The sequence below is a fragment of the Ictalurus punctatus genome, chromosome 14 (assembly GCF_001660625.3).
Source record: "Ictalurus punctatus breed USDA103 chromosome 14, Coco_2.0, whole genome shotgun sequence".
NCBI classification, from domain to species: Eukaryota; Metazoa; Chordata; class Actinopteri; order Siluriformes; family Ictaluridae; genus Ictalurus; species Ictalurus punctatus.
In genome coordinates, this window is record NC_030429.2 from 2,905,132 (window position 1) to 2,912,585 (window position 7,454).

Genomic DNA, 7,454 nt, shown 5'->3' on the forward strand with positions numbered 1-7,454 from the left:
ACCTTGGTCTTAAGGGGGCAGTTTGACCCAGCCACCCTTATAACTGGCTCTCTTCATGGTTCTCTAAAAATTAAGGCTTTCCTTGTGAGACGAGAATCTTCACCATCTGAATCATGAGTAAGTTATATTTTCCTTTTTTTCCTGTATTTCTCGTTTATAATTTATTTTCATATTTGCACTATATTTCTTATTTTATATATATTTATACTACTTGAAAAGCGGTTTACTGTACTTCCAACTTCTTAATATCATTACAGTTCTACTGTCCTGCATATCCTACTATTCTGTTTTTTATAGAGTTTCTCTATTACTATAAGATATTATTAAAGTTATTCATGTGTGTGTATGAGAAAGAGAGAGTGTGTGCGTATGTTGTGTCTACTTGCCCGCCCTTGACTGTACGAGCATGTGTGTGTTTTAGCACTCCTCAGCTCGTACACTTCTTTCGACTATTTCGACTAATAACCCATAAAGATCTTTAAAGTGTTTTACCAATTTATCCACTTCTGACTAAAACCGCTTCTGTATGTCTAGGTGCCGGTGCCCGTCGTCAGTCCCTTCTCTCACCGTTACTGGCCCTGGATCTGGATCTGGACCTCCCTTATGTTTATTTTATGACATTTTTTATCCACAACATTTCCCCCTCTGAGGCTATGAAGCCTCATACAATACCTTAATTAAGCATGGAGGAACTGATTCTGCCGCACCCCATGGCCGTCCCCCACTAGCTGTCGGAGGATTACTCTAACGAAGCCATAATCCCGCCCGTCGTCCCCGTAATCCAATGGGTCCCCTACATTAACCACTTCTACGCAACACCGATCCGAATAGGAGCTGAGGAGGTTTTGTAGACCTGGTGGGAGACGTGCTAGTGTTGTGCGCCCCGGGGTCTCATAGTAGATTGGCAGCTGGAGAATGGGCCTTAGGACCCCCCTACATCCACTTTGTGCCGGACATGTGTAGATGTACCTAGCCATAACTCTTAACCCTTAACTTACTTCTCCTTTCAACTATGTATATATATATCTCATTTCGAATCTAACTACCTTGATTATACGTTTGTTTGCCTACATCGATTATAAGTGTGATTAACTGAGTTCCCCTAATCATTCATTACTACTACTATTGCCGTACGTATGAGTACACTACAGTAACTAACTACTTGATCTACACGTCCCTATCTTTCTCAACTAGGCCTGTCAGCCCACAGTTTTGTATTTGTCGGGACCTGCAGATTCTTGCTTCCCCTCAAAAACCAAACCCCAGTCTTTCGCAGTCAGGGGTGGGCGAAAAAACCTCTTATGAGGAAAAATTCCCACCCGGCCAGCACTATGTGCTCGGCAGCACCATTATACTTTTCTGTGCCTGATTGCGTCATATCACAAACATTTTATAACATTTTATAACAGTACTTGACAGTCTGTTGTATGCAGTATCTCTCTGTATGCTTTTTGTCTTCAGCTCAAGCACTTTACGTACTGTAGAGAGCCACCCTTTGGGGAGAGGTTAGGCTAGCACGTACACCCAGGGTATGGATCTTCACATCTTCTCATCCTGTCTGCCACTGACTGACAGACCCCCCGTTGATGGCAGCTTCGTACCGGACCTTCACGTGTTCCCCACCATCTCGTCATTGGAGGATTGAGCATCCTCCAGGGGTTCGCATGTCCTTGTAGTCCGCTGTTGCCTTGTAGTCAGCATTCTCTCGCTGCTCCGGGACTCCCACCTCCGGGTGAACACCTCTGAACACCTCCCCCCGTTGAGGCGGTGACGCCTCACACATAACACTGCACTCAGCTCTGTTCCTGTGAATATATAGCTCCATACATAATAGTTAGTGGTCTTATATATGTTCTTGATTCATCTGCAATTACTCCAGCGGCAGTCCATTATAAGGAACAGACACAGACATGGGTCGACCCGTAAGCATTTCATGCGGTGTTAGATACATATGGCTGTTAGTCTGCAGGTGATAGGTCATTAGTGCAAGAGGTAGAGCATCTACCGAAATACGTTTAGTATCAGCACAACTTACATCAAACACAAATCAGGGTGTGCCAGACCTATCCCTGGTCAAGGAAAAAAATAAATAATTTTGAGCACACTTCAGGTGATCCTCCACCGTTGCCTGCAAGTACAGAGATCATTCCTTTACCTTCCCCCTCGCACACTGGCTAAGATCATGGGCAGCTGTAATACATACAGCAAGAAGTACAGTCAGAATTCAATTAAACTATTTGTTCGATAAGTGGCGTTCCAATTTTTCCCTAGAACCTCATTGCATTCAAACAACTCCAAACAGACGACACAATCCATGGGCCTAAACGTCAGTATTTATATATATATATATATATTTTTTAAACAATTCTACCCTTAACCAGGTTGCATTCTTTAGTGATAGCTTTTTAATTCAGCCAATTGGGCAGAACAGGGTGTTCATAATGTTTGTGAAATTTCAGACCCAAAACTTTTAAGCTCAAGGAAATACGAATTTCGGCTGGGCAATCGTGAGTGTTCTCAGTGACTGGCTCCACAGAATTAATTACACCACTACAGTTGGTGTGTTAGGCACACTAACAGGTTTAAGAATTGAAGAATTTTAGTTCGGGTGGCACATCGATTAACCCCATATCCCCATATCATGTTCTTTCAAAATAGAAATGACCCGGTGTGATGAACGTAAGATCGATGTGTGAGAGAGCAATTTTCCCAATGATCCGCACTAAGAGAGCATCTCCAGCCTGGCAATCCTTGTGCCACCAAATCCAATGTTTTCAATACATAAACTTCAGCCCTGTAAGCGCCCCATTCTCCTGAGCCAGGAGCCCCCCAGCAGCACCCCCCCTTTTCAGTCACATGTAAGATACAGTCTTTGTTGTAGTTTGTCAGCCATAGTACAGGTGCAAAGCATAGGTCCATTCAATGTCAGGCTTGTCCAAAGGACACCCGGATCTCAGGATGTTGTCCTTTAGTGAGCAATCAGTGATCCACTGCAGACCATACTTGATAACGTCCAGGAACATTTGTTGTGCTTTTATGGGGCGGAGGATGACCCCAATCATGTCCTGACGGCCTTGGGAGCGTGCAAGGGAATCTATGACCACAGAGGAGTACACCACAGGGGAGCCCACAGCCCCGCGAAGGAGACGCTTCCAGGTGTACTACCGATCTAGGAATTGTTAAGGGGAGTAACGGCCTAGAGCTCTCACATGCAGTCACTTGGAAAAAGCGCTGATCAATAATAATATCATGTGGAATGGAATTACAGTTATAGGTTACAGTTGGGACATCTTATATATATATATATATATATTCATCATACTATAGATAATGGTTACTGGGTGGGTTGGTTGTATCGCAAAACTTATCGCTTTTGTTATCACAGCTTGCTGTAATAATGGTAATAATGCTAGACTACGTGGGCATATCCTTTCATCCTTTTTCTGAGGATCGAAGATATTGTTTACAGGACAATAGTACTGGAAAATGGAGACAGACAACTGGGAACACACAACTGCACAACCCATCTTTAAATGTTCAATTTATGCATCAGATCTAGGCCTTAAAACGGTGAATATTTATCGTGATTTACTATACCCTGATTTTAATAAAGCAGTAAGCTATTAAAAACAATTCGATATGAGGAGTTCAGTTTTTAACGTGTTAAGACTTCTAATATTTACAGATCACTCAAGTTCGATATAAACACATCACAAGGCCCTGATTGTGTGGAGTCTGTATTTCTAAACTTAGCAGTTGATATTATTTTATCTCTTTTAACTTATCATTTTAATCTTTATTTGACAACGGGGTTATACCAGAAATTTGGAAATCAGCTTTCTTTTTTATTTATTTTATTTTATTAAATTAAATCAGGGACTGAGCACAAGTGTGCATGGGGACACGGGATGAAAGGGAATTAGTTTTGTTATTGCACTTTTGATGAAAACAGACTTTCTAGACATAAAATGTCACTTTTTTCACCTTATCATGCTTTTTCATCAACTTTTGCATTTTAATGTAAACAATCATATTTCGTAATATTTTGGGTCACAAACATTTCATAGTACTATATTATGTCTAAATATGTGAAAAGAATCAAATTGGAGTAGGTCGGGCAACTGATTATATGAGTTTGTTAGAAAAACCACTTTCCTTTGCTCCTAGCGCCTTCTCGTTCACTCTGTTGGCTCGAATTTAGCCTATTATCCAAAAACATTTAAAACTCAACTTAGAAGCCAATACTCACATCTACCTCTGAGCCCAGTTGGAGATAGAAAAAATACACCAGCCGTGAGTGAGAAGAAGCAAGGGTCCAGCTTTATTGTTCCATTCCACCACACGAGATCCACACCAATGAGAATTCTCAGAAGTGATCCCAATACCCTGAGCTTAAGCTCCAGTATTTATACTGTATTTACACACTAGATAACCCATAGGTTTCAAGAAGACTATGATCTCACTACCAATAGGGTAAAAAAAAGAGCTCATTTACCTTACTCTTATGTTCCAGAAAAGGCCTATTCCACTTACCCATAGAATTGAAACCAGGGGTTTTAATTTACACATAAAATCAGAACCCAGGCATTTCCAACAACCCAGGAAACAAAAACCCAGAGTTTCTAGTTACCTAGGTGGTGAGAAACCAGGATTCTCATTTACCTAGGGGGTCAGAAACCAGGATTCTCAATTCCCTAGGTAAAAAATATGACGTAGACAAGACGACTAAACAACCGCGAGGGACCTTGGTCTTAAGGGGGCAGTTTGACCCAGCCACCCTTATAACTGGCTCTCTTCATGGTTCTCTAAAAATTAAGGCTTTCCTTGCGAGACGAGAATCTTCACCATCTGAACATGAGTAAGTTATATTTTCCTTTTTTTCCTGTATTTCTCGTTTATAATTTATTTTCATATTTGCACTATATTTCTTATTTTATATATATTTATACTACTTGAAAAGCGGTTTACTGTACTTCCAACTTCTTAATATCATTACAGTTCTACTGTCCTGCATATCCTACTATTCTGTTTTTTATAGAGTTTCTCTATAAGATATTATTAAAGTTATTCATGTGTGTGTATGAGAAAGAGAGTGTGTGTGTGTATGTTGTGTCTACTTGCCCGCCCTTGACTGTACGAGCGTGTGTGTGTGTGTGTATTAGCACTCCTCAGCTCAGCTTGTATACCTCTTTTTGGCTTTTTTTGACTACTACTGCTCTTAAAGATCTTTAAAGTGTAATTCCAATCCGTCAATGTCCGCCTAATCCCGCTTCTATGTGTCTAGGTGCCTGTCTTTTCTTCTTCTCCCTTTTGCTGGATGCTAGGTCTCCCTTATGTTTATTTTATGACATTTTTTATCCACAACAGAGTGTGAGAGAGAGAGAGAATGCACCAGAACCAGATTTAAAGTTTACTATTGATAATAATCAATTAGCTATGACCGAAATATTTAAACAGATGTGTGGGAACAACAAACCTAACACATGTAACATTATATATCTTTAACTACACCTGTTAAGATAATGACAGATGGTGATGACCTTTGACCTATACCTGTCAATACCGGTCAACATAAATATGATTGATGATGACCTTTGACCAGTCAAAATAAGGTTACAAAACATATAAACCACATTGCATGCAAAATATCTCTTGCATGCACTAAATAGCCTCCCTCTTTTTTTTTCCAAAATATTTTTATTGAGAAAGAAAACAAACCTCCTGTCACATAGCAACAATACCATTCTCATTTTTGTTATACTTACATATACAAACATACATACATACATAGTGTAGAAAAGGAAAATAAAATTAAAGAGTACAATCATCAACTAAACAACCCCCACCCCAGCTCATCATGGGTAATCAATATCTATACCTGGTTATGTAAGGATATTGTAAAACCCAACAACAGGCACAAAAATTCAAATGGGAAGTGTCTATAACTCCATAAAATATGAAATAAAGGGTTGCCATTTATTTAAAAAAAAACAACAACTTGTCAGTACAACCCCTCATAGTACACTTTATTTTCTTGAGTTTAAAAAAAAAAAAGACATCATGTCCTTAAGCCACTGGGAGATGGAGGAATATTTAGCAGACTTCCAATGCAACAATAGGGAATGTCTTGCTTTTATGGATGTGAAAGCGATCGTATCTTTTTGTACAGAGCGTAATGGAACTGAGGCATCAGGAATCCCAAATATAGCAATGAATGGGCAAGGTTTTAAATCTACTCTGAGAATAGTGGTTGAAGGGGTGGGGGGTCAGCCTGTCAGTGCTCAGACCATACGCCGCACACTGCATCAAATTGGTCTGCATGGCTAACGCCCCAGAAGGAAGCGTCTTCTAAAGATGATGCACAAGAAAGCCCGCAAACAGTTTGCTGAAGACAAGCAGACTAAGGACATGGATTACTGGAACCATGTCCTGTGGTCTGATGAGACGGTGTCTCAGATGGTGAGACAGATGGTGTCAAGCGTGTGTGGCGGCAACCAGGTGAGGAGTACAAAGACAAGTGTGTCTTGCCTACAGTCAAGCATGGTGGTGGGAGTGTCATGGTCTGGGGCTGCATTAGTGCTGCCGGCACTGGGGAGCTACAGTTCATTGAGGGAACCATGAGTGCCAACATGCACTGTGACATACTGAAGCAGAGCATGATCAGTATGCAGTATTCCAGCATGATAACGACCCCAAACACACCTCCAAGACAACCACTGCCTTGCTAAAGAAGCTGAGGGTGAAGGTGATGGACTAAACCCTATTGAGCATCTGTTGGGCATCCTCAAACGGAAGGTGGAGGAGCACAAGGTCTCTAACATCCACCAGCTCCGTGATGTCGTCATGGAGGAGTGGAAGAGGACTCCAGTGGCAACCTGTGAAGCTCTGGTGAACTCCATGCCCAAGAGGGTTGAGGCAGCGCTGGAAAATAATGCTGGCCACACAAAATACTGACACTTTGGGCCCAATTTGTACATTTTCACTTAGGGGTGTACTCACTTTTGTTGGCAGCGGTTTAGATGGCTGTGTGTTGTTATTTTGAGGGGACAGCAAATTTACACTGTTACACAAGCTGTACACTCACTACTTTACATTGTAGCAAAGTGTCATTTCTTCAGTGTCGTCACATGAAAAGATATCATCAAATATTTACAAAAATGTGAGGGGTGTGCTCACTTTTGTGAGATACTGTATATTTTATATATATATATATATATATATATATATATATATATATATATATATATATATATATATATATATATATATATATATATATATATATACACACACCCACACACAGATTATATATATATATACACACCCACACACAGATTATATATATATATATATACACACACACACACACACACACACACACACACAGATTATATATATATATATATATATATATATATATATATACACATACACACACAAATATAGGAAGACTT